Raw genomic sequence first — 26,740 nt, 5'->3', positions numbered from 1 at the left:
AGATGGGGATTCAGAGGCGGGGAATCAGAGGCAGGGAATCAGACGCGGGGAATCAGAGGCGGGGAATCATAGCTGGAGATTCAGAGGCGGGGAATCAGAGTTGGGGAATCAGAAGCGGAGAATCATATATGGGGAATCAGAGGTGGGGAATCAGAGTCGGGGAAACAGAGGCGGGGTATCAGATATGGGGAATCAGAGGTGGGGAATCAGAGGTGATGAATCAGAGATGGGGAATCAGAGGCGGGGAATCAGAGGCAGGGAATCAGACGCGGGGAATCAGAGGTGGGGAATCATAGCTGGGGAATCAGTGGCAGGGAATCAGAGGCAGGGAATCAGACGTGGGGTATCAGAGGTGGGGAATCAGAGCTGGGGAATCAGAGGCGGGGAATCAGAGTTGGGGAATCAGAGGCGGGGAATCAGATATGGGGAAACAGAGTCAGAGAATCAGAGGCTGGGAAACAGAGGCGGAGAATCAGATATAGGGAATCAGAGGTGGGGAATCAAGGGTTGTGAATCAGAGGTAGGGAATCAGATGCGGGGAATCAGAGGCGGGGAATCAGAGGCAGGGAATCGGATATACGGAATCAGAGCTGGGGAATCAGAGGTGGGGAATCAGATTCCGGGAATGAGATATGGGGAAACAGAGGCGGGGAATCAGATATGGGGAATCAGAGGTTGCGAATCAGAGGTGGTGATTCAGAGATGGGAATCAGAGGCGGGGAATCAGAGGCAGGGAATCAGACGCGGGGAATCAGAGGTGGGGAATCAGAGCTGGGGAATCAGAGGTGGGGAATCAGAGGCAGGGAATCAGACGCGGGGTATCAGAGGCGGGGAATCAGAGCTGGGGAATCAGAGGTGGGGAATCAGATATGGGGAAACAGAGTCGGAGAATTAGAGGCTGGGAAACAGAGGAGGAGAATAAGATATAGGGAATCAGAGGTGGGGAATCATAGATTGGGAATCAGAGGTAAGGAATCAGACGCGGGGAATCAGAGGCAGGGAGTCAGAGGCAGGGATTCGGATGTGCGGAATCAGAGATGGGGAATCAGAGGTGGGGAATCAGAATCCGGGAATCAGATATGGGGAAACAGAGGCGGGGAATCAGAGGCGGGGAATCAGAGGCGGGGCATCAGAGGCGGGGAATCAGACGCAGGGAATCAGAGGTGGTGAATCAGAGATGGGGATTCAGAGGCGGGGAATCAGAGGCAGGGTATCAGACGCGGGGAAACAGAGGCGGGGAATCATAGCTGGCGAATCAGAGGCGGGGAATCAGAGTTGGGGAATCAGAAGCGGGGAATCAGATATGGGGAATCAGAGGCGGGGAATCAGAGTCGGGGAAACAGAGGCGGGGAATCAGATATGGGGAATCAGAGGTGGGGAATCAGAGGTGATGAATCAGAGATGGGGAATCAGAGGCGGGGAATCAAAGGCAGGGAATCAGACGTGGGGAATCAGAGGTGGGGAATCAGAGCTGGGGATCAGAGGCGGGGAATCAGAGGCAGGGAATCAGAAGCGGGGTATCTGAGGCGGGGAATCAGAGCTGGGGAATCAGAGGCGGGGAATCAGAGTTGGGGAATCAGAGGTGGGGAATCAGATATGGGGAAACAGAGTCAGAGAATCAGAGGCTGGGAAACAGAGGCGGAGAATCAGATATAGGGAATCAGAGGTGGGGAATCATAGATTGGGAATCAGAGGTAAGGAATCAGACGCGGGGAATCAGAGGCGGGGAATCAGAGGCAGGGAATCGGATGTGCGGAATCAGAGATGGGGAATCAGAGGTGGGGAATCAGAATCCGGGAATCAGATATGTTGAAACAGAGGCGGGGAATCAGAGGCGGGGAAACAGAGGCGGGGCATCAGATATGGGGAATCAGAGGTGGGGAATCAGAGGTTGGGAATCAGAGGCGGGGAATCAAAGGTGGTGATCAGAGGCAGGGAATCAGAGGCATGAAATCTGATGTGGGGAATCAGAGATGGGGAATCAGAGGCAGGGAATCAGAATCAGAAGCGGGGAATCAGAGGCCGGGAATCAGAGGCCGGGAATCAAAGGCCGGGAATCAGAGGCCGGGAATCAGGGGCCGGGAATCAGAGGTGGGGACTCAGAGTCCGGGAATCAGAGGCGGGGAATCTGAGGCGGGGAAACAGAGGCGGGGAATCAGATATGGGGAATCAGAGGTAGTGAATCAGAGATGGTGAATCAGAGGCGGGGAATCAGAGGCAGGGAATCAGACGCGGGGAATCAGAGGCGGGGAATCAGAGCTGGGGAATCAGAGGCGGGGAATCAGAGTTGGGGAATCAGAGTCGGGGAATCAGATATGGGGAATCAGAAGCGGGGAATCAGAGCTGGGGTATCAGAGGCGGGGAATCAGAGTTGGGGAATCAGAGGCGGGGAATCAGATATGGGGAAACAGAGGCGGGGAATCAGAGGCTGGGAAACAGAGGCGGAGAATCAGATATAGGGAATCAGAGGTGGGGAATCATAGGTTGGGAACCAGAGGTAGGGAATCAGACGCAGGGAATCAGAGGCGTGGAATCAGAGGCAGGGAATCGGATGTGCGGAATCAGAGATGGGGAATCTGAGCTGGGGAATCAGAGTCCGGGAATCAGATATGGGGAAACAGAGGCGGGGAATCAGAGGCGGGGAAACAGAGGCGGGTAATCAGATATGGGGAATCAGAGGTGGGGAATCAGAGGTGGGGAATCAGAGGCGGGGAATCAGAGGCAGGGTATCAGAGGCAGGGAATCAGATGTGGGGAATCAGAGATGGGGAATCAGAGGCAGGGAATCAGAATCAGAAGCGGGGAATCAGAGGCCGGGAATCAGAGGCCGGCAATCAGAGGCCTGGAATCAGAGGCCGGGAATCAGAGGTGGGGAAACAGTCGCGGGGAATCAGATATGGGGAATCAGAGGTGGGGAATCAGAGGTTGAGAATCAGAGGCAGGGAATCAGAGGTTGGGTATCAGAGCTGGGGAATCAGAGGCGGGGAATCAGAATTGGGGAATCAGAGATGGGGAATCAGAGATGGGGAATCAGAGGCGGGGAATCAGACGCAGGGAATCAGAGGAGGTGAATCAGAGATGGGGATTCAGACGCGGGGAATTAGAGGCAGGGAATCAGACGCGGGGAATCAGAGGCGGGGAATCATAGCTGGCGAATCAGAGGCGGGGAATCAGAGTTGGGGAATCAGAAGCGGAGAATCAGATATGGGGAATCAGATGCGGGGAATCAAATTCGGGGAAACAGAGGCGGGGAATCAGATATGGGGAATCAGATGTGGGGAATCAGAGGTGATGAATCAGAGATGGGGAATCAGAGGCGGGGAATCAGAGGCAGGGAATCAGACGCGGGGAATCAGAGGTGGGGAATCAGAGCTGGGGAATCAGAGGCGGGGAATCAGAGGCAGGGAATCAGATGCGGGGTATCAGAGGCGGGGAATCAGAGCTGGGGAATCAGAGGTGGGGTATCAGGGTTGGGGAATCAGAGGCGGGGAATCAGATATGGGGAAACAGAGTGAGAGAATCAGAGGCTGGGAAACAGAGGCGGAGAATCAGATATAGGGAATCAGAGGTGGGGAATCATAGATTGGGAATCAGAGGTAAGGAATCAGACGCGGGGAATCAGAGGCGGGGAATCAGAGGCAGGGAATCGGATGTGCGGAATCAAAGATGGGGAATCAGAGATGGGGAATCAGAATCCGGGAATCAGATATGGGGAAACAGAGGCGGGGAATCAGAGGCGGGGAAACAGAGGCGGGGCATCAGATATGGGGAATCAGAGGTGGGGAATCAGAGGTTGGGAATCAGAGGCGGGGAATCAAAGGTGGGGATCAGAGGAAGGGAATCAGAGGCAGGGAATCAGATGTGGGGAATCAGAGATGGTGAATCAGAGGCAGGGAATCAGAATCAGAAGCGGGGAATCAGAGGCCGGGAATCAGAGGCCGGGAATCAGAGGCCGGGAATCAGAGGCCTGGAATCAGAGGCCGGGTATCAGAAGTGGGGACTCAGAGTCCGGGAAATCTGAGGCGGGGAAACAGAGGCGGGGAATCAGATATGGGGAATCAGAGGTTGGGAATCAGAGGTGGTGAATCAGAGATGGAGAATCAGAGGCGGCGAATCAGAGGCGGGGAATCAGACGCGGGGAATCAGAGGCGGGGAATCAGAGCTGGGGAATCAGAGGCGGGGAATCAGAGTTGGGGAATCAGAGGCGGGGAATCAGATATGGGGAATCAGAGGCGGGGAATCAGAGGCGGGGAATCAGAGGCAGGGAATCAGAGATTAGGAATCAGAGGCAGGGTATCAGAGGCAGGGAATCAGACGCGGGGTATCAGAGGTGGGGAATTAGAGCTGGGGAATCAGGGGCAGGGAATCAGAGTTGGGGAATCAAAGGCGAGGAATCAGATATGGGGAAACAGAGGCGGGAAATCAGAGGCTGGGAAACAGAGGCGGAGAATCAGATATAGGGAATCAGAGGTGGGGAATCATAGGTTGGGAATGAGAGGTAGGGAATCAGACGCAGGGAATCAGAGGCGGGGAATCAGAGGCAGGGAATCGGATGTGCGGAATCAGAGATGGGTAATCTGAGCTGGGGAATCAGAGTCCGGGAATCAGATATGGGGAAACAGAGGTGGGGAATCAGAGGAGGGGAAACAGAGGCGGGTAATCAGATATGGGGAATCAGAGGTGGGGAATCAGAGGCGGGGAATCAGAGGCAGGGAATCAGATGTGGGGAATCAGAGATGGGGAATCAGAGGCAGGGAATCAGAATCAGAAGCGGGAAATCAGAGGCCGGGAATCAGAGGCCGGGAATCAGAGGCCTGGAATCAGAGGCCGGGAATCAGAGGTGTGGAAACAGACGCGGGGAATCAGATATGGGGAATCAGAGCTGGGGAATCAGAGGTTGAGAATCAGAGGCAGGGAATCAGTGGTGGGGTATCAGAGCTGGGGAATCAGAGGCGGGGAATCAGAATTGGGGAATCAGAGATGGGCAATCAGAGATGGAGAATCAGAGGCGGGGAATCAGACGCAGGGAATCAGAGGTGGTGAATCAGAGATGGGGATTCAGAGGCGGGGAATCAGAGGCAGGGAATCAGACGCGGGGAATCAGAGGCGGGGAATCATAGCTGGCGATTCAGAGGCGGGGAATCAGAGTTGGGGAATCAGAAGCGGAGAATCATATATGGGGAATCAGAGGTGGGGAATCAGAGTCGGGGAAACAGAGGCGGGGTATCAGATATGGGGAATCAGAGGTGGGGAATCAGAGGTGATGAATCAGAGATGGGGAATCAGAGGCGGGGAATCAGAGGCAGGGAATCAGACGCGGGGAATCAGAGGTGGGGAATCAGAGCTGGGGAATCAGAGGCGGGGAATCAGAGGCAGGGAATCAGATGCGGGGTATCAGAGGCGGGGAATCAGAGCTGGGGAATCAGAGGTGGGGTATCAGGGTTGGGGAATCAGAGGCGGGGAATCAGATATGGGGAAACAGAGTCGGAGAATTAGAGGCTGGGAAACAGAGGAGGAGAATAAGATATAGGGAATCAGAGGTGGGGAATCATAGATTGGGAATCAGATGTAAGGAATCAGACGCGGGGAATCAGAGGCAGGGAGTCAGAGGCAGGGATTCGGATGTGCGGAATCAGAGATGGGGAATCAGAGGTGGGGAATCAGAATCCGGGAATCAGATATGGGGAAACAGAGGCGGGGAATCAGAGGCGGGGAATCAGAGGTGGTGAATCAGAGATGGGGATTCAGAGGCGGGGAATCAGAGGCAGGGTATCAGACGCGGGGAAACAGAGGCGGGGAATCATAGCTGGCGAATCAGAGGCGGGGAATCAGAGTTGGGGAATCAGAAGCGGGGAATCAGATATGGGGAATCAGAGGCGGGGAATCAGAGTCGGGGAAACAGAGGCGGGGAATCAGATATGGGGAATCAGAGGTGGGGAATCAGAGGTGATGAATCAGAGATGGGGAATCAGAGGCGGGGAATCAAAGGCAGGGAATCAGACGTGGGGAATCAGAGGTGGGGAATCAGAGCTGGGGATCAAAGGCGGGGAATCAGAGGCAGGGAATCAGAAGCGGGGTATCAGAGGCGGGGAATCAGAGGTGGGGAATCAGAGGCGGGGAATCAGAGTTGGGGAATCAGAGGTGGGGAATCAGATATGGGGAAACAGAGTCAGAGAATCAGAGGCTGGGAAACAGAGGCGGAGAATCAGATATAGGGAATCAGAGGTGGGGAATCATAGATTGGGAATCAGAGGTAAGGAATCAGACGCGGGGAATCAGAGGCGGGGAATCAGAGGCAGGGAATCGGATGTGCGGAATCAGAGATGGGGAATCAGAGGTGGGGAATCAGAATCCGGGAATCAGATATGTTGAAACAGAGGCGGGGAATCAGAGGCGGGGAAACAGAGGCGGGGCATCAGATATGGGGAATCAGAGGTGGGGAATCAGAGGTTGGGAATCAGAGGCGGGGAATCAAAGGTGGTGATCAGAGGCAGGGAATCAGAGGCATGGAATCAGATGTGGGGAATCAGAGATGGGGAATCAGAGGCAGGGAATCAGAATCAGAAGCGGGGAATCAGAGGCCGGGAATCAGAGGCCGGGAATCAAAGGCCGGGAATCAGAGGCCGGGAATCAGAGGTCGGGAATCAGAGGTGGGGACTCAGAGTCCGGGAATCAGAGGCGGGGAATCTGAGGCGGGGAAACAGAGGCGGGGAATCAGATATGGGGAATCAGAGGTGGGGAATCAGAGGTGGTGAATCAGAGATGGTGAATCAGAGGCGGGGGATCAGAGGCGGGGAATCAGACGCGGGGAATCAGAGGCGGGGAATCAGAGCTGGGGAATCAGAGCCGGGGAATCAGAGTTGGGGAATCAGAGGCGGGGAATCAGATATGGGGAATCAGAGGCGGGGAATCAGAGGCGGGGAATCAGAGGCAGGGAATCAGAGATTAGGAATCAGAGGCAGGGCATCAGAGGCAGGGAATCAGACGCGGTGTATCGGAGGTGGGGAATTAGAGCTGGGGAATCAGGGGCAGGGAATCAGAGTTGGGGAATCAGAGGCGGGGAATCAGATATGGGGAAACAGAGGCGGGGAATCAGAGGCTGGGAAACAGAGGCGGAGAATCAGATATAGGGAATCAGAGGTGGGGATTCATAGGTTGGGAATCAGAGGTAGGGAATCAGATGCAGGGAATCAGAGGCGGGGAATCAGAGGCAGGGAATCGGATGTGAAGAATCAATGATGGGTAATCTGAGCTGGGGAATCAGAGTCCGGGAATCAGATATGGGGAAACAGAGGCGGGGAATCAGAGGCGGGGAAACAGAGGCGGGTAATCAGATATGGGGAATCAGAGGTGGGGAATCAGAGGCGGGGATTCAGAGGCGGGGAATCAGAGGCAGGGAATCAGAGGTGGGGCATCAGAGGCGGGGAATCAGACGCAGGGAATCAGAGGTGGTGAATCAGAGATGGGGATTCAGAGGCGGGGAATCAGAGGCAGGGTATCAGATGCGGGGAAACAGAGGCGGGGAATCATAGCTGGCGAATCAGAGGCGGGGAATCAGAGTTGGGGAATCAGAAGCGGAGAATCAGATATGGGGAATCAGAGGCGGGGAATCAGAGTCGGGGAAACAGAGGCGGGGAATCAGATATGGGGAATCAGAGGTGGGGAATCAGAGGTGATGAATCAGAGATGGGGAATCAGAGGCGGGGAATCAGAGGCAGGGAATCACACGTGGGGAATCAGAGGTGGGGAATCAGAGCTGGGGATCAGAGGCGGGGAATCAGAGGCAGGGAATCAGAAGCGGGGTATCAGAGGCGGGGAATCAGAGCTGGGGAATCAGAGGCGGGGAATCAGAGTTGGGGAATCAGAGGTGGGGAATCAGATATGGGGAAACAGAGTCAGAGAATCAGAGGCTGGGAAACAGAGGCGGAGAATCAGATATAGGGAATCAGAGGTGGGGAATCATAGATTGGGAATCAGAGGTAAGGAATCAGACGCGGGGAATCAGAGGCGGGGAATCAGAGGCAGGGAATCGGATGTGCGGAATCAGAGATGGTGAATCAGAGGTGGGGAATCAGAATCCGGGAATCAGATATGTTGAAACAGAGGCGGGGAATCAGAGGCGGGGAAACAGAGGCGGGGCATCAGATATGGGGAATCAGAGGTGGGGAATCAGAGGTTGGGAATCAGAGGCGGGGAATCAAAGGTGGTGATCAGAGGCAGGGAATCAGAGGCATGGAATCAGATGTGGGGAATCAGAGATGGGGAATCAGAGGCAGGGAATCAGAATCAGAAGCGGGGAATCAGAGGCCGGGAATCAGAGGCCGGGAATCAAAGGCCGGGTATCAGAGGCCGGGAATCAGAGGTCGGGAATCAGAGGTGGGGACTCAGAATCCGGGAATCAGAGGCGGGGAATCTGAGGCGGGGAAACAGAGGCGGGGAATCAGATATGGGGAATCAGAGGTGGGGAATCAGAGGTGGAGAATCAGAGATGGTGAATCAGAGGCGGGGAATCAGAGGCGGGGAATCAGACGCGGGGAATCAGAGGCGGGGAATCAGAGCTGGGGAATCAGAGCCGGGGAATCAGAGTTGGGGAATCAGAGGCGGGGAATCAGATATGGGGAATCAGAGGTGGGGAATCAGAGGCGGGGAATCAGAGGCAGGGAATCAGAGATTACGAATCAGAGGCAGGGCATCAGAGGCAGGGAATCAGACGCGGTGTATCGGAGGTGGGGAATTAGAGCTGGGGAATCAGGGGCAGGGAATCAGAGTTGGGGAATCAGAGGCGGGGAATCAGATATGGGGAAACAGAGGCGGGGAATCAGAGGCTGGGAAACAGAGGCGGAGAATCAGATATAGGGAATCAGAGGTGGGGAATCATAGGTTGGGAATCAGAGGTAGGGAATCAGATGCAGGGAATCAGAGGCGGGGAATCAGAGGCAGGGAATCGGATGTGCAGAATCAATGATGGGTAATCTGAGCTGGGGAATCAGAGTCCGGGAATCAGATATGGGGAAACAGAGGCGGGGAATCAGAGGCGGGGAAACAGAGGCGGGTAATCAGATATGGGGAATCAGAGGTGGGGAATCAAAGGCGGGGATTCAGAGGCGGGGAATCAGAGGCAGGGTATCAGAGGCAGGGAATCAGATGTGGGGAATCAGAGATGGGGAATCAGAGTCAGGGAATCAGAGGTGGTGAATCAGAGATGGTGAATCAGAGGCGGCGAATCAGAGGCGGGGAATCAGACGCGGGGAATCAGAGGCGGGGAATCAGAGCTGGGGAATCAGAGGCGGGGAATCAGAGTTGGGGAATCAGAGGCGGGGAATCAGATATGGGGAATCAGAGGCGGGGAATCAGAGGCGGGGAATCAGAGGCAGGGAATCAGAGGCGGGGAATCAGATATGCGGAATCAGAGGCGGGGAATCAGAGGCGGGGAATCGGAGGCAGGGAATCAGAGATTAGGAATCAGAGGCAGGGTATCAGAGGCAGGGAATCAGACGCGGGGTTTCAGAGGTGGGGAATTAGAGCTGGGGAATCAGGGGCAGGGAATCAGAGTTGGGGAATCAAAGGCGAGGAATCACATATGGGGAAACAGAGGCGGAAAATCAGAGGCTGGGAAACAGAGGCGGAGAATCAGATATAGGGAATCAGAGGTGGGGAATCATAGGTTGGGAATGAGAGGTAGGGAATCAGACGCAGGGAATCAGAGGCGGGGAATCAGAGGCAGGGAATCGGATGTGCGGAATCAGAGATGGGTAATCTGAGCTGGGGAATCAGAGTCCGGGAATCAGATATGGGGAAACAGAGGCGGGGAATCAGAGGCGGGGAAACAGAGGCGGGTAATCAGATATGGGGAATCAGAGGTGGGGAATCAGAGGCGGGGATTCAGAGGCGGGGAATCAGAGGCAGGGAATCAGAGGTGGGGCATCAGAGGCGGGGAATCAGACGCAGGGAATCAGAGGTGGTGAATCAGAGATGGGGATTCAGAGGCGGGGAATCAGAGGCAGGGTATCAGATGCGGGGAAACAGAGGCGGGGAATCATAGCTGGCGAATCAGAGGCGGGGAATCAGAGTTGGGGAATCAGAAGCGGAGAATCAGATATGGGGAATCAGAGGCGGGGAATCAGAGTCGGGGAAACAGAGGCGGGGAATCAGATATGGGGAATCAGAGGTGGGGAATCAGAGGTGATGAATCAGAGATGGGGAATCAGAGGCGGGGAATCAGAGGCAGGGAATCACACGTGGGGAATCAGAGGTGGGGAATCAGAGCTGGGGATCAGAGGCGGGGAATCAGAGGCAGGGAATCAGAAGCGGGGTATCAGAGGCGGGGAATCAGAGCTGGGGAATCAGAGGCGGGGAATCAGAGTTGGGGAATCAGAGGTGGGGAATCAGATATGGGGAAACAGAGTCAGAGAATCAGAGGCTGGGAAACAGAGGCGGAGAATCAGATATAGGGAATCAGAGGTGGGGAATCATAGATTGGGAATCAGAGGTAAGGAATCAGACGCGGGGAATCAGAGGCGGGGAATCAGAGGCAGGGAATCGGATGTGCGGAATCAGAGATGGTGAATCAGAGGTGGGGAATCAGAATCCGGGAATCAGATATGTTGAAACAGAGGCGGGGAATCAGAGGCGGGGAAACAGAGGCGGGGCATCAGATATGGGGAATCAGAGGTGGGGAATCAGAGGTTGGGAATCAGAGGCGGGGAATCAAAGGTGGTGATCAGAGGCAGGGAATCAGAGGCATGGAATCAGATGTGGGGAATCAGAGATGGGGAATCAGAGGCAGGGAATCAGAATCAGAAGCGGGGAATCAGAGGCCGGGAATCAGAGGCCGGGAATCAAAGGCCGGGTATCAGAGGCCGGGAATCAGAGGTCGGGAATCAGAGGTGGGGACTCAGAATCCGGGAATCAGAGGCGGGGAATCTGAGGCGGGGAAACAGAGGCGGGGAATCAGATATGGGGAATCAGAGGTGGGGAATCAGAGGTGGAGAATCAGAGATGGTGAATCAGAGGCGGGGAATCAGAGGCGGGGAATCAGACGCGGGGAATCAGAGGCGGGGAATCAGAGCTGGGGAATCAGAGCCGGGGAATCAGAGTTGGGGAATCAGAGGCGGGGAATCAGATATGGGGAATCAGAGGTGGGGAATCAGAGGCGGGGAATCAGAGGCAGGGAATCAGAGATTACGAATCAGAGGCAGGGCATCAGAGGCAGGGAATCAGACGCGGTGTATCGGAGGTGGGGAATTAGAGCTGGGGAATCAGGGGCAGGGAATCAGAGTTGGGGAATCAGAGGCGGGGAATCAGATATGGGGAAACAGAGGCGGGGAATCAGAGGCTGGGAAACAGAGGCGGAGAATCAGATATAGGGAATCAGAGGTGGGGAATCATAGGTTGGGAATCAGAGGTAGGGAATCAGATGCAGGGAATCAGAGGCGGGGAATCAGAGGCAGGGAATCGGATGTGCAGAATCAATGATGGGTAATCTGAGCTGGGGAATCAGAGTCCGGGAATCAGATATGGGGAAACAGAGGCGGGGAATCAGAGGCGGGGAAACAGAGGCGGGTAATCAGATATGGGGAATCAGAGGTGGGGAATCAAAGGCGGGGATTCAGAGGCGGGGAATCAGAGGCAGGGTATCAGAGGCAGGGAATCAGATGTGGGGAATCAGAGATGGGGAATCAGAGTCAGGGAATCAGAGGTGGTGAATCAGAGATGGTGAATCAGAGGCGGCGAATCAGAGGCGGGGAATCAGACGCGGGGAATCAGAGGCGGGGAATCAGAGCTGGGGAATCAGAGGCGGGGAATCAGAGTTGGGGAATCAGAGGCGGGGAATCAGATATGGGGAATCAGAGGCGGGGAATCAGAGGCGGGGAATCAGAGGCAGGGAATCAGAGGCGGGGAATCAGATATGCGGAATCAGAGGCGGGGAATCAGAGGCGGGGAATCGGAGGCAGGGAATCAGAGATTAGGAATCAGAGGCAGGGTATCAGAGGCAGGGAATCAGACGCGGGGTTTCAGAGGTGGGGAATTAGAGCTGGGGAATCAGGGGCAGGGAATCAGAGTTGGGGAATCAAAGGCGAGGAATCACATATGGGGAAACAGAGGCGGAAAATCAGAGGCTGGGAAACAGAGGCGGAGAATCAGATATAGGGAATCAGAGGTGGGGAATCATAGGTTGGGAATGAGAGGTAGGGAATCAGACGCAGGGAATCAGAGGCGGGGAATCAGAGGCAGGGAATCGGATGTGCGGAATCAGAGATGGGTAATCTGAGCTGGGGAATCAGAGTCCGGGAATCAGATATGGGGAAACAGAGGTGGGGAATCAGAGGCGGGGAAACAGAGGCGGGTAATCAGATATGGGGAATCAGAGGTGGGGAATCAGAGGCGGGGAATCAGAGGTGGGGAATCAGAGGCAGGGTATCAGAGGCAGGGAATCAGATGTGGGGAATCAGAGACAGGGAATCAGAGGCAGGGAATCAGAATCAGAAGCGGGGAATCAGAGGCCGGGAATCAGAGGCCGGGAATCAGAGGCCTGGAATCAGAGGCCGGGAATCAGAGGTGTGGAAACAGACGCGGGGAATCAGATATGGGGAATCAGAGCTGGGGAATCAGAGGTTGAGAATCAGAGGCAGGGAATCAGAGGTGGGGTATCAGAGCTGGGGAATCAGAGGCGGGGAATCAGAATTGGTGAATCAGAGATGGGGAATCAGAGATGGGGAAACAGAGGCGGGGAATCAGACGCAGGGAATCAGAGGTGGTGAATCAGAGATGGGGATTCAGAGGCGGGGAATCAGAGGCAGGGAATCAGATGCGGGGAATCAGAGGCGGGGAATCATAGCTGGCGATTCAGAGGCGGGGAATAAGAGTTGGGGAATCAGAAGCGGAGAATCAGATATGGGGAATCAGAGGTGGGGAATCAGAGTCGGGGAAACAGAGGCGGGGTATCAGATATGGGGAATCAGAGGTGGGGAATCAGAGGTGATGAATCAGAGATGGGGAATCAGAGGCGGGGAATCAGAGGCAGGGAATCAGACGCGGGGAATCAGAGGTGGGGAATCAGAGCTGGGGAATCAGTGGCAGGGAATCAGAGGCAGGGAATCAGACGTGGGGTATCAGAGGCGGGGAATCAGAGCTGGGGAATCAGAGGCGGGGAATCAGAGTTGGGGAATCAGAGGCGGGGAATCAGATATGGGGAAACAGAGTCAGAGAATCAGAGGCTGGGAAACAGAGGCGGAGAATCAGAGGCAGGGAATCAAGGGTTGTGAATCAGAGGTAGGGAATCAGACGCGGGGAATCAGAGGCGGGGAATCAGAGGCAGGGAATCGGATGTACGGAATCAGAGCTGGGGAATCAGAGTTGGGGAATCAGATTCCAGGAATGAGATATGGGGAAACAGAGGCGGGGAATCAGATATGGGTAATCAGAGGTTGCGAATCAGAGGTGGTGATTCAGAGATGGGAATCAGAGGCGGGGAATCAGAGGCAGGGAATCAGACGCGGGGAATCAGAGGTGGGGAATCAGAGCTGGGGAATCAGAGGTGGGGAATCAGAGGCAGGGAATCAGACGCGGGGTATCAGAGGCGGGGAATCAGAGCTGGGGAATCAGTGGTGGGGAATCAGATATGGGGAAACAGAGTCGGAGAATTAGAGGCTGGGAAACAGAGGAGGAGAATAAGATACAGGGAATCAGAGGTGGGGAATCAGAATCCGGGAATCAGATATGGGGAAACAGAGGCGGGGAATCAGAGGCGGGGAATCAGAGGCGGGGCATCAGAGGCGGGGCATCAGAGGCGGGGAATCAGACGCAGGGAATCAGAGGTGGTGAATCAGAGATGGGGATTCAGAGGCGGGGAATCAGAGGCAGGGTATCAGACGCGGGGAAACAGAGGCGGGGAATCATAGCTGGCGAATCAGAGGCGGGGAATCAGAGTTGGGGAATAAGAAGCGGAGAATCAGATATGGGGAATCAGAGGCGGGGAATCAGAGTCGGGGAAACAGAGGCGGGGAATCAGATATGTGGAATCAGAGGTGGGGAATCAGAGGTGATGAATCAGAGATGGGGAATCAGAGGCGGGGAATCAGAGGCAGGGAATCAGACGTGGGGAATCAGAGGTGGGGAATCAGAGCTGGGGATCAGAGGCGGGGAATCAGAGGCAGGGAATCAGAAGCGGGTATCAGAGGCGGGGAATCAGAGCTGGGGAATCAGAGGCGGGGAATCAGAGTTGGGGAATCAGAGGTGGGGAATCAGATATGGGGAAACAGAGTCAGAGAATCAGAGGCTGGGAAACAGAGGTGGAGAATCAGATATAGGGAATCAGAGGTGGGGAATCATAGATTGGGAATCAGAGGTAAGGAATCAGACGCGGGGAATCAGAGGCGGGGAATCAGAGGCAGGGAATCGGATGTGCGGAATCAGAGATGGGGAATCAGAGGTGGGGAATCAGAATCCGGGAATCTGACGCCGGGAATCAGAGGCCGGGAATCAGAGGTGGGGACTCAGAGTCCGGGAATCAGAGGCGGGGAATCTGAGGCGGGGAAACAGACGCGGGGTATCAGAGGTGGGGAATCAGAGCTGGGGAATCAGGGGCAGTGAATCAGAGTTGGGGAATCAGAGGCGGGGAATCAGATATGGGGAATCAGAGGCGGGGAATCAGAGGCTGGGAAACAGAGGCGGAGAATCAGATATAGGGAATCAGAGGTGGGGAATCATAGGTTGGGAACCAGAGGTAGGGAATCAGACGCAGGGAATCAGAGGCGGGGAATCAGAGGCAGGGAATCGGATGTGCGGAATCAGAGATGGGTAATCTGAGCTGGGGAATCAGAGTCCGGGAATCAGATATGGGGAAACAGAGGCGGGGAATCAGAGGCGGGGAAACAGAGGCGGGTAATCAGATATGGGGAATCAGAGGTGGGGAATCAGAGGTGGGGAATCAGAGGCGGGGAATCAGAGGCAGGGTATCAGAGGCAGGGAATCAGATGTGGGGAATCAGAGATGGGGAATCAGAGGCAGGGAATCAGAATCAGAAGCGGGGAATCAGAGGCCGGGAATCAGAGGCCGGCAATCAGAGGCCTGGAATCAGAGGCCGGGAATCAGAGGTGGGGAAACAGTCGTGGGGAATCAGATATGGGGAATCAGAGGTGGGGAATCAGAGGTTGAGAATCAGAGGCAGGGAATCAGAGGTGGGGTATCAGAGCTGGGGAATCAGAGGCGGGGAATCAGAATTGGGGAATCAGAGATGGGGAATCAGAGATGGGGAATCAGAGGCGGGGAATCAGACGCAGGGAATCAGAGGAGGTGAATCAGAGATGGGGATTCAGACGCGGGGAATTAGAGGCAGGGAATCAGACGCGGGGAATCAGAGGCGGGGAATCATAGCTGGCGAATCAGAGGCGGGGAATCAGAGTTGGGGAATCAGAAGCGGAGAATCAGATATGGGGAATCAGAGGCGGGGAATCAAATTCGGGGAAACAGAGGCGGGGAATCAGATATGGGGAATCAGATGTGGGGAATCAGAGGTGATGAATCAGAGATGGGGAATCAGAGGCGGGGAATCAGAGGCAGGGAATCAGACGCGGGGAATCAGAGGTGGGGAATCAGAGCTGGGGAATCAGAGGCGGGGAATCAGAGGCAGGGAATCAGATGCGGGGTATCATAGGCGGGTAATCAGAGCTGGGGAATCAGAGGTGGGGTATCAGGGTTGGGGAATCAGAGGCGGGGAATCAGATATGGGGAAACAGAGTGAGAGAATCAGAGGCTGGGAAACAGAGGCGGAGAATCAGATATAGGGAATCAGAGGTGGGGAATCATAGATTGGGAATCAGAGGTAAGGAATCAGACGCGGGGAATCAGAGGCGGGGAATCAGAGGCAGGGAATCGGATGTGCGGAATCAAAGATGGGGAATCAGAGATGGGGAATCAGAATCCGGGAATCAGATATGGGGAAACAGAGGCGGGGAATCAGAGGCGGGGAAAAAGAGGCGGGGCATCAGATATGGGGAATCAGAGGTGGGGAATCAGAGGTTGGGAATCAGAGGCGGGGAATCAAAGGTGGGGATCATAGGAAGGGAATCAGAGGCAGGGAATCAGATGTGGGGAATCAGAGATGGTGAATCAGAGGCAGGGAATCAGAATCAGAAGCGGGGAATCAGAGGCCGGGAATCAGAGGCCGGGAATCAGAGGCCGGGAATCAGAGGCCTGGAATCAGAGGCCGGGAATCAGAAGTGGGGACTCAGAGTCCGGGAAATCTGAGGCGGGGAAACAGAGGCGGGGAATCAGATATGGGGAATCAGAGGTGGGGAATCAGAGGTGGTGAATCAGAGATGGTGAATCAGAGGCGGCGAATCAGAGGCGGGGAATCAGAGTTGGGGAATCAGAAGCGGAGAATCAGATATGGGGAATCAGAGGTGGGGAATCAGAGTCGGGGAAACAGAGGAGGGGTATCAGATATGGGGAATCAGAGGTGGGGAATCAGAGGTGATGAATCAGAGATGGGGAATCAGAGGCGGGGAATCAGAGGCAGGGAATCAGACGCGGGGAATCAGAGCTGGGGAATCAGAGCTGGGGAATCAGTGGCAGGGAATCAGAGGCAGGGAATCAGACGTGGGGTATCAGAGGCGGGGAATAAGAGCTGGGGAATCAGAGGCGGGGAATCAGAGTTGGGGAATCAGAGGCGGGGAATCAGATATGGGGAAACAGAGTCAGAGAATCAGAGGCTGGGAAACAGAGGCGGAGAATCAGATATAGGGAATCAGAGGTGGGGAATCAAGGGTTGTGAATCAGAGGTAGGGAATCAGACGCGGGGAATCAGAGGCGGGGAATCAGAGGCAGGGAATCGGATGTACGGAATCATAGCTGGGGAATCAGAGTTGGGGAATCAGATTCCGGGAATGAGATATGGGGAAACAGAGGCGGGGAATCAGATATGGGTAATCAGAGGTTGCGAATCAGAGGTGGTGATTCAGAGATGGGAATCAGAGGCGGGGAATCAGAGGCAGGGAATCAGACGCGGGGAATCAGAGGTGGGGAATCAGAGCTGGGGAATCAGAGGTGGGGAATCAGAGGCAGGGAATCAGACGCGGGGTATCCGAGGCGGGGAATCAGAGCTGGGGAATCAGAGGTGGGGAATCAGATATGGGGAAACAGAGTCGAAGAATTAGAGGCTGGGAAACAGAGGAGGAGAATAAGATATAGGGAATCAGAGGTGGGGAATCATAGATTGGGAATCAGAGGTAAGGAATCAGACGCGGGGAATCAGAGTCAGGGAGTCAGAGGCAGGGAATCGGATGTGCGGAATCAGAGATGGGGAATCAGAGGTGGGGAATCAGAATCCGGGAATCAGATATGGGGAAACAGAGGCGGGGAATCAGAGGCGGGGAATCAGAGGCGGGGCATAAGAGGCGGGGCATCAGAGGCGGGGAATCAGACGCAGGGAATCAGAGGTGGTGAATCAGAGATGGGGATTCAGAGGCGGGGAATCATAGGCAGGGTATCAGACGCGGGGAAACAGAGGCGGGGAATCATAGCTGGCGAATCAGAGGCGGGGAATCAGAGTTGGGGAATAAGAAGCGGAGAATCAGATATGGGGAATCAGAGGCGGGGAATCAGAGTCGGGGAAACAGAGGCGGGGAATCAGATATGGGGAATCAGAGGTGGGGAATCAGAGGTGATGAATCAGAGATGGGGAATCAGAGGCGGGGAATCAGAGGCAGGGAATCAGACGTGGGGAATGAGAGGTGGGGAATCAGAGCTGGGGATCAGAGGCGGGGAATCAGAGGCAGGGAATCAGAAGCGGGGTATCAGAGGCGGGGAATCAGAGCTGGGGAATCAGAGGCGGGGAATCAGAGTTGGGGAATCAGAGGTGGGGAATCAGATATGGGGAAACAGAGTCAGAGAATCAGAGGCTGGGAAACAGAGGTGGAGAATCAGATATAGGGAATCAGAGGTGGGGAATCATAGATTGGGAATCAGAGGTAAGGAATCAGACGCGGGGAATCAGAGGCGGGGAATCAGAGGCAGGGAATCGGATGTGCGGAATCAGAGATGGGGAATCAGAGGTGGGGAATCAGAATCCGGGAATCAGATATGTTGAAACAGAGGCGGGGAATCAGAGGCGGGGAAACAGAGGCGGGGCATCAGATATGGGGAATCAGAGGCGGGGAATCAGAGGTGGGGAATCAGAGTCCGGGAATGAGATATGGGGAAACAGAGGCGGGGAATCAGATATGGGGAATCAGAGGTTGCGAATCAGAGGTGGTGATTCAGAGATGGGAATCAGAGGCGTGGAATCAGAGGCAGGGAATCAGACGCGGGGAATCAGAGGTGGGGAATCAGAGCTGGGGAATCAGAGGTGGGGAATCAGAATCCGGGAATCAGATATGGGGAAACAGAGGCGGGGAATCAGAGGCGGGGAATCAGAGGTGGTGAATCAGAGATGGGGATTCAGAGGCGGGGAATCAGAGGCAGGGTATCAGACGCGGGGAAACAGAGGCGGGGAATCATAGCTGGCGAATCAGAGGCGGGGAATCAGAGTTGGGGAATCAGAAGCGGGGAATCAGATATGGGGAATCAGAGGCGGGGAATCAGAGTCGGGGAAACAGAGGCGGGGAATCAGATATGGGGAATCAGAGGTGGGGAATCAGAGGTGATGAATCAGAGATGGGGAATCAGAGGCGGGGAATCAAAGGCAGGGAATCAGACGTGGGGAATCAGAGGTGGGGAATCAGAGCTGGGGATCAAAGGCGGGGAATCAGAGGCAGGGAATCAGAAGCGGGGTATCAGAGGCGGGGAATCAGAGCTGGGGAATCAGAGGCGGGGAATCAGAGTTGGGGAATCAGAGGTGGGGAATCAGATATGGGGAAACAGAGTCAGAGAATCAGAGGCTGGGAAACAGAGGCGGAGAATCAGATATAGGGAATCAGAGGTGGGGAATCATAGATTGGGAATCAGAGGTAAGGAATCAGACGCGGGGAATCAGAGGCGGGGAATCAGAGGCAGGGAATCGGATGTGCGGAATCAGAGATGGGGAATCAGAGGTGGGGAATCAGAATCCGGGAATCAGATATGTTGAAACAGAGGCGGGGAATCAGAGGCGGGGAAACAGAGGCGGGGCATCAGATATGGGGAATCAGAGGTGGGGAATCAGAGGTTGGGAATCAGAGGCGGGGAATCAAAGGTGGTGATCAGAGGCAGGGAATCAGAGGCATGGAATCAGATGTGGGGAATCAGAGATGGGGAATCAGAGGCAGGGAATCAGAATCAGAAGCGGGGAATCAGAGGCCGGGAATCAGAGGCCGGGAATCAAAGGCCGGGAATCAGAGGCCGGGAATCAGAGGTCGGGAATCAGAGGTGGGGACTCAGAGTCCGGGAATCAGAGGCGGGGAATCTGAGGCGGGGAAACAGAGGCGGGGAATCAGATATGGGGAATCAGAGGTGGGGAATCAGAGGTGGTGAATCAGAGATGGTGAATCAGAGGCGGGGGATCAGAGGCGGGGAATCAGACGCGGGGAATCAGAGGCGGGGAATCAGAGCTGGGGAATCAGAGCCGGGGAATCAGAGTTGGGGAATCAGAGGCGGGGAATCAGATATGGGGAATCAGAGGCGGGGAATCAGAGGCGGGGAATCAGAGGCAGGGAATCAGAGATTAGGAATCAGAGGCAGGGCATCAGAGGCAGGGAATCAGACGCGGTGTATCGGAGGTGGGGAATTAGAGCTGGGGAATCAGGGGCAGGGAATCAGAGTTGGGGAATCAGAGGCGGGGAATCAGATATGGGGAAACAGAGGCGGGGAATCAGAGGCTGGGAAACAGAGGCGGAGAATCAGATATAGGGAATCAGAGGTGTGGATTCATAGGTTGGGAATCAGAGGTAGGGAATCAGATGCAGGGAATCAGAGGCGGGGAATCAGAGGCAGGGAATCGGATGTGAAGAATCAATGATGGGTAATCTGAGCTGGGGAATCAGAGTCCGGGAATCAGATATGGGGAAACAGAGGCGGGGAATCAGAGGCGGGGAAACAGAGGCGGGTAATCAGATATGGGGAATCAGAGGTGGGGAATCAGAGGCGGGGATTCAGAGGCGGGGAATCAGAGGCAGGGAATCAGAGGTGGGGCATCAGAGGCGGGGAATCAGACGCAGGGAATCAGAGGTGGTGAATCAGAGATGGGGATTCAGAGGCGGGGAATCAGAGGCAGGGTATCAGATGCGGGGAAACAGAGGCGGGGAATCATAGCTGGCGAATCAGAGGCGGGGAATCAGAGTTGGGGAATCAGAAGCGGAGAATCAGATATGGGGAATCAGAGGCGGGGAATCAGAGTCGGGGAAACAGAGGCGGGGAATCAGATATGGGGAATCAGAGGTGGGGAATCAGAGGTGATGAATCAGAGATGGGGAATCAGAGGCGGGGAATCAGAGGCAGGGAATCACACGTGGGGAATCAGAGGTGGGGAATCAGAGCTGGGGATCAGAGGCGGGGAATCAGAGGCAGGGAATCAGAAGCGGGGTATCAGAGGCGGGGAATCAGAGCTGGGGAATCAGAGGCGGGGAATCAGAGTTGGGGAATCAGAGGTGGGGAATCAGATATGGGGAAACAGAGTCAGAGAATCAGAGGCTGGGAAACAGAGGCGGAGAATCAGATATAGGGAATCAGAGGTGGGGAATCATAGATTGGGAATCAGAGGTAAGGAATCAGACGCGGGGAATCAGAGGCGGGGAATCAGAGGCAGGGAATCGGATGTGCGGAATCAGAGATGGTGAATCAGAGGTGGGGAATCAGAATCCGGGAATCAGATATGTTGAAACAGAGGCGGGGAATCAGAGGCGGGGAAACAGAGGCGGGGCATCAGATATGGGGAATCAGAGGTGGGGAATCAGAGGTTGGGAATCAGAGGCGGGGAATCAAAGGTGGTGATCAGAGGCAGGGAATCAGAGGCATGGAATCAGATGTGGGGAATCAGAGATGGGGAATCAGAGGCAGGGAATCAGAATCAGAAGCGGGGAATCAGAGGCCGGGAATCAGAGGCCGGGAATCAAAGGCCGGGTATCAGAGGCCGGGAATCAGAGGTCGGGAATCAGAGGTGGGGACTCAGAATCCGGGAATCAGAGGCGGGGAATCTGAGGCGGGGAAACAGAGGCGGGGAATCAGATATGGGGAATCAGAGGTGGGGAATCAGAGGTGGAGAATCAGAGATGGTGAATCAGAGGCGGGGAATCAGAGGCGGGGAATCAGACGCGGGGAATCAGAGGCGGGGAATCAGAGCTGGGGAATCAGAGCCGGGGAATCAGAGTTGGGGAATCAGAGGCGGGGAATCAGATATGGGGAATCAGAGGTGGGGAATCAGAGGCGGGGAATCAGAGGCAGGGAATCAGAGATTACGAATCAGAGGCAGGGCATCAGAGGCAGGGAATCAGACGCGGTGTATCGGAGGTGGGGAATTAGAGCTGGGGAATCAGGGGCAGGGAATCAGAGTTGGGGAATCAGAGGCGGGGAATCAGATATGGGGAAACAGAGGCGGGGAATTAGAGGCTGGGAAACAGAGGCGGAGAATCAGATATAGGGAATCAGAGGTGGGGAATCATAGGTTGGGAATCAGAGGTAGGGAATCAGATGCAGGGAATCAGAGGCGGGGAATCAGAGGCAGGGAATCGGATGTGCAGAATCAATGATGGGTAATCTGAGCTGGGGAATCAGAGTCCGGGAATCAGATATGGGGAAACAGAGGCGGGGAATCAGAGGCGGGGAAACAGAGGCGGGTAATCAGATATGGGGAATCAGAGGTGGGGAATCAAAGGCGGGGATTCAGAGGCGGGGAATCAGAGGCAGGGTATCAGAGGCAGGGAATCAGATGTGGGGAATCAGAGATGGGGAATCAGAGTCAGGGAATCAGAGGTGGTGAATCAGAGATGGTGAATCAGAGGCGGCGAATCAGAGGCGGGGAATCAGACGCGGGGAATCAGAGGCGGGGAATCAGAGCTGGGGAATCAGAGGCGGGGAATCAGAGTTGGGGAATCAGAGGCGGGGAATCAGATATGGGGAATCAGAGGCGGGGAATCAGAGGCGGGGAATCAGAGGCAGGGAATCAGAGGCGGGGAATCAGATATGCGGAATCAGAGGCGGGGAATCAGAGGCGGGGAATCGGAGGCAGGGAATCAGAGATTAGGAATCAGAGGCAGGGTATCAGAGGCAGGGAATCAGACGCGGGGTTTCAGAGGTGGGGAATTAGAGCTGGGGAATCAGGGGCAGGGAATCAGAGTTGGGGAATCAAAGGCGAGGAATCACATATGGGGAAACAGAGGCGGAAAATCAGAGGCTGGGAAACAGAGGCGGAGAATCAGATATAGGGAATCAGAGGTGGGGAATCATAGGTTGGGAATGAGAGGTAGGGAATCAGACGCAGGGAATCAGAGGCGGGGAATCAGAGGCAGGGAATCGGATGTGCGGAATCAGAGATGGGTAATCTGAGCTGGGGAATCAGAGTCCGGGAATCAGATATGGGGAAACAGAGGTGGGGAATCAGAGGCGGGGAAACAGAGGCGGGTAATCAGATATGGGGAATCAGAGGTGGGGAATCATAGATTGGGAATCAGAGGTAAGGAATCAGACGCGGGGAATCAGAGTCAGGGAGTCAGAGGCAGGGAATCGGATGTGCGGAATCAGAGATGGGGAATCAGAGGTGGGGAATCAGAATCCGGGAATCAGATATGGGGAAACAGAGGCGGGGAATCAGAGGCGGGGAATCAGAGGCGGGGCATAAGAGGCGGGGCATCAGAGGCGGGGAATCAGACGCAGGGAATCAGAGGTGGTGAATCAGAGATGGGGATTCAGAGGCGGGGAATCATAGGCAGGGTATCAGACGCGGGGAAACAGAGGCGGGGAATCATAGCTGGCGAATCAGAGGCGGGGAATCAGAGTTGGGGAATAAGAAGCGGAGAATCAGATATGGGGAATCAGAGGCGGGGAATCAGAGTCGGGGAAACAGAGGCGGGGAATCAGATATGGGGAATCAGAGGTGGGGAATCAGAGGTGATGAATCAGAGATGGGGAATCAGAGGCGGGGAATCAGAGGCAGGGAATCAGACGTGGGGAATGAGAGGTGGGGAATCAGAGCTGGGGATCAGAGGTGGGGAATCAGAGGCAGGGAATCAGAAGCGGGGTATCAGAGGCGGGGAATCAGAGCTGGGGAATCAGAGGCGGGGAATCAGAGTTGGGGAATCAGAGGTGGGGAATCAGATATGGGGAAACAGAGTCAGAGAATCAGAGGCTGGGAAACAGAGGTGGAGAATCAGATATAGGGAATCAGAGGTGGGGAATCATAGATTGGGAATCAGAGGTAAGGAATCAGACGCGGGGAATCAGAGGCGGGGAATCAGAGGCAGGGAATCGGATGTGCGGAATCAGAGATGGGGAATCAGAGGTGGGGAATCAGAATCCGGGAATCAGATATGTTGAAACAGAGGCGGGGAATCAGAGGCGGGGAAACAGAGGCGGGGCATCAGATATGGGGAATCAGAGGCGGGGAATCAGAGGTGGGGAATCAGAGTCCGGGAATGAGATATGGGGAAACAGAGGCGGGGAATCAGATATGGGGAATCAGAGGTTGCGAATCAGAGGTGGTGATTCAGAGATGGGAATCAGAGGCGTGGAATCAGAGGCAGGGAATCAGACGCGGGGAATCAGAGGTGGGTAATCAGAGCTGGGGAATCAGAGGTGGGGAATCAGAATCCGGGAATCAGATATGGGGAAACAGAGGCGGGGAATCAGAGGCGGGGAATCAGAGGTGGTGAATCAGAGATGGGGATTCAGAGGCGGGGAATCAGAGGCAGGGTATCAGACGCGGGGAAACAGAGGCGGGGAATCATAGCTGGCGAATCAGAGGCGGGGAATCAGAGTTGGGGAATCAGAAGCGGGGAATCAGATATGGGGAATCAGAGGCGGGGAATCAGAGTCGGGGAAACAGAGGCGGGGAATCAGATATGGGGAATCAGAGGTGGGGAATCAGAGGTGATGAATCAGAGATGGGGAATCAGAGGCGGGGAATCAAAGGCAGGGAATCAGACGTGGGGAATCAGAGGTGGGGAATCAGAGCTGGGGATCAAAGGCGGGGAATCAGAGGCAGGGAATCAGAAGCGGGGTATCAGAGGCGGGGAATCAGAGCTGGGGAATCAGAGGCGGGGAATCAGAGTTGGGGAATCAGAGGTGGGGAATCAGATATGGGGAAACAGAGTCAGAGAATCAGAGGCTGGGAAACAGAGGCGGAGAATCAGATATAGGGAATCAGAGGTGGGGAATCATAGATTGGGAATCAGAGGTAAGGAATCAGACGCGGGGAATCAGAGGCGGGGAATCAGAGGCAGGGAATCGGATGTGCGGAATCAGAGATGGGGAATCAGAGGTGGGGAATCAGAATCCGGGAATCAGATATGTTGAAACAGAGGCGGGGAATCAGAGGCGGGGAAACAGAGGCGGGGCATCAGATATGGGGAATCAGAGGTGGGGAATCAGAGGTTGGGAATCAGAGGCGGGGAATCAAAGGTGGTGATCAGAGGCAGGGAATCAGAGGCATGGAATCAGATGTGGGGAATCAGAGATGGGGAATCAGAGGCAGGGAATCAGAATCAGAAGCGGGGAATCAGAGGCCGGGAATCAGAGGCCGGGAATCAAAGGCCGGGAATCAGAGGCCGGGAATCAGAGGTCGGGAATCAGAGGTGGGGACTCAGAGTCCGGGAATCAGAGGCGGGGAATCTGAGGCGGGGAAACAGAGGCGGGGAATCAGATATGGGGAATCAGAGGTGGGGAATCAGAGGTGGTGAATCAGAGATGGTGAATCAGAGGCGGGGGATCAGAGGCGGGGAATCAGACGCGGGGAATCAGAGGCGGGGAATCAGAGCTGGGGAATCAGAGCCGGGGAATCAGAGTTGGGGAATCAGAGGCGGGGAATCAGATATGGGGAATCAGAGGCGGGGAATCAGAGGCGGGGAATCAGAGGCAGGGAATCAGAGATTAGGAATCAGAGGCAGGGCATCAGAGGCAGGGAATCAGACGCGGTGTATCGGAGGTGGGGAATTAGAGCTGGGGAATCAGGGGCAGGGAATCAGAGTTGGGGAATCAGAGGCGGGGAATCAGATATGGGGAAACAGAGGCGGGGAATCAGAGGCTGGGAAACAGAGGCGGAGAATCAGATATAGGGAATCAGAGGTGGGGATTCATAGGTTGGGAATCAGAGGTAGGGAATCAGATGCAGGGAATCAGAGGCGGGGAATCAGAGGCAGGGAATCGGATGTGAAGAATCAATGATGGGTAATCTGAGCTGGGGAATCAGAGTCCGGGAATCAGATATGGGGAAACAGAGGCGGGGAATCAGAGGCGGGGAAACAGAGGCGGGTAATCAGATATGGGGAATCAGAGGTGGGGAATCAGAGGCGGGGATTCAGAGGCGGGGAATCAGAGGCAGGGAATCAGAGGTGGGGCATCAGAGGCGGGGAATCAGACGCAGGGAATCAGAGGTGGTGAATCAGAGATGGGGATTCAGAGGCGGGGAATCAGAGGCAGGGTATCAGATGCGGGGAAACAGAGGCGGGGAATCATAGCTGGCGAATCAGAGGCGGGGAATCAGAGTTGGGGAATCAGAAGTGGAGAATCAGATATGGGGAATCAGAGGCGGGGAATCAGAGTCGGGGAAACAGAGGCGGGGAATCAGATATGGGGAATCAGAGGTGGGGAATCAGAGGTGATGAATCAGAGATGGGGAATCAGAGGCGGGGAATCAGAGGCAGGGAATCACACGTGGGGAATCAGAGGTTGGGAATCAGAGCTGGGGATCAGAGGCGGGGAATCAGAGGCAGGGAATCAGAAGCGGGGTATCAGAGGCGGGGAATCAGAGCTGGGGAATCAGAGGCGGGGAATCAGAGTTGGGGAATCAGAGGTGGGGAATCAGATATGGGGAAACAGAGTCAGAGAATCAGAGGCTGGGAAACAGAGGCGGAGAATCAGATATAGGGAATCAGAGGTGGGGAATCATAGATTGGGAATCAGAGGTAAGGAATCAGACGCGGGGAATCAGAGGCGGGGAATCAGAGGCAGGGAATCGGATGTGCGGAATCAGAGATGGTGAATCAGAGGTGGGGAATCAGAATCCGGGAATCAGATATGTTGAAACAGAGGCGGGGAATCAGAGGCGGGGAAACAGAGGCGGGGCATCAGATATGGGGAATCAGAGGTGGGGAATCAGAGGTTGGGAATCAGAGGCGGGGAATCAAAGGTGGTGATCAGAGGCAGGGAATCAGAGGCATGGAATCAGATGTGGGGAATCAGAGATGGGGAATCAGAGGCAGGGAATCAGAATCAGAAGCGGGGAATCAGAGGCCGGGAATCAGAGGCCGGGAATCAAAGGCCGGGTATCAGAGGCCGGGAATCAGAGGTCGGGAATCAGAGGTGGGGACTCAGAATCCGGGAATCAGAGGCGGGGAATCTGAGGCGGGGAAACAGAGGCGGGGAATCAGATATGGGGAATCAGAGGTGGGGAATCAGAGGTGGAGAATCAGAGATGGTGAATCAGAGGCGGGGAATCAGAGGCGGGGAATCAGACGCGGGGAATCAGAGGCGGGGAATCAGAGCTGGGGAATCAGAGCCGGGGAATCAGAGTTGGGGAATCAGAGGCGGGGAATCAGATATGGGGAATCAGAGGTGGGGAATCAGAGGCGGGGAATCAGAGGCAGGGAATCAGAGATTACGAATCAGAGGCAGGGCAT

This window comes from Narcine bancroftii, chromosome 2 (genome assembly GCF_036971445.1).
Source record: "Narcine bancroftii isolate sNarBan1 chromosome 2, sNarBan1.hap1, whole genome shotgun sequence".
Lineage (NCBI taxonomy): Eukaryota > Metazoa > Chordata > Chondrichthyes > Torpediniformes > Narcinidae > Narcine > Narcine bancroftii.
Note: the sequence above shows the minus strand (reverse complement) of the source record.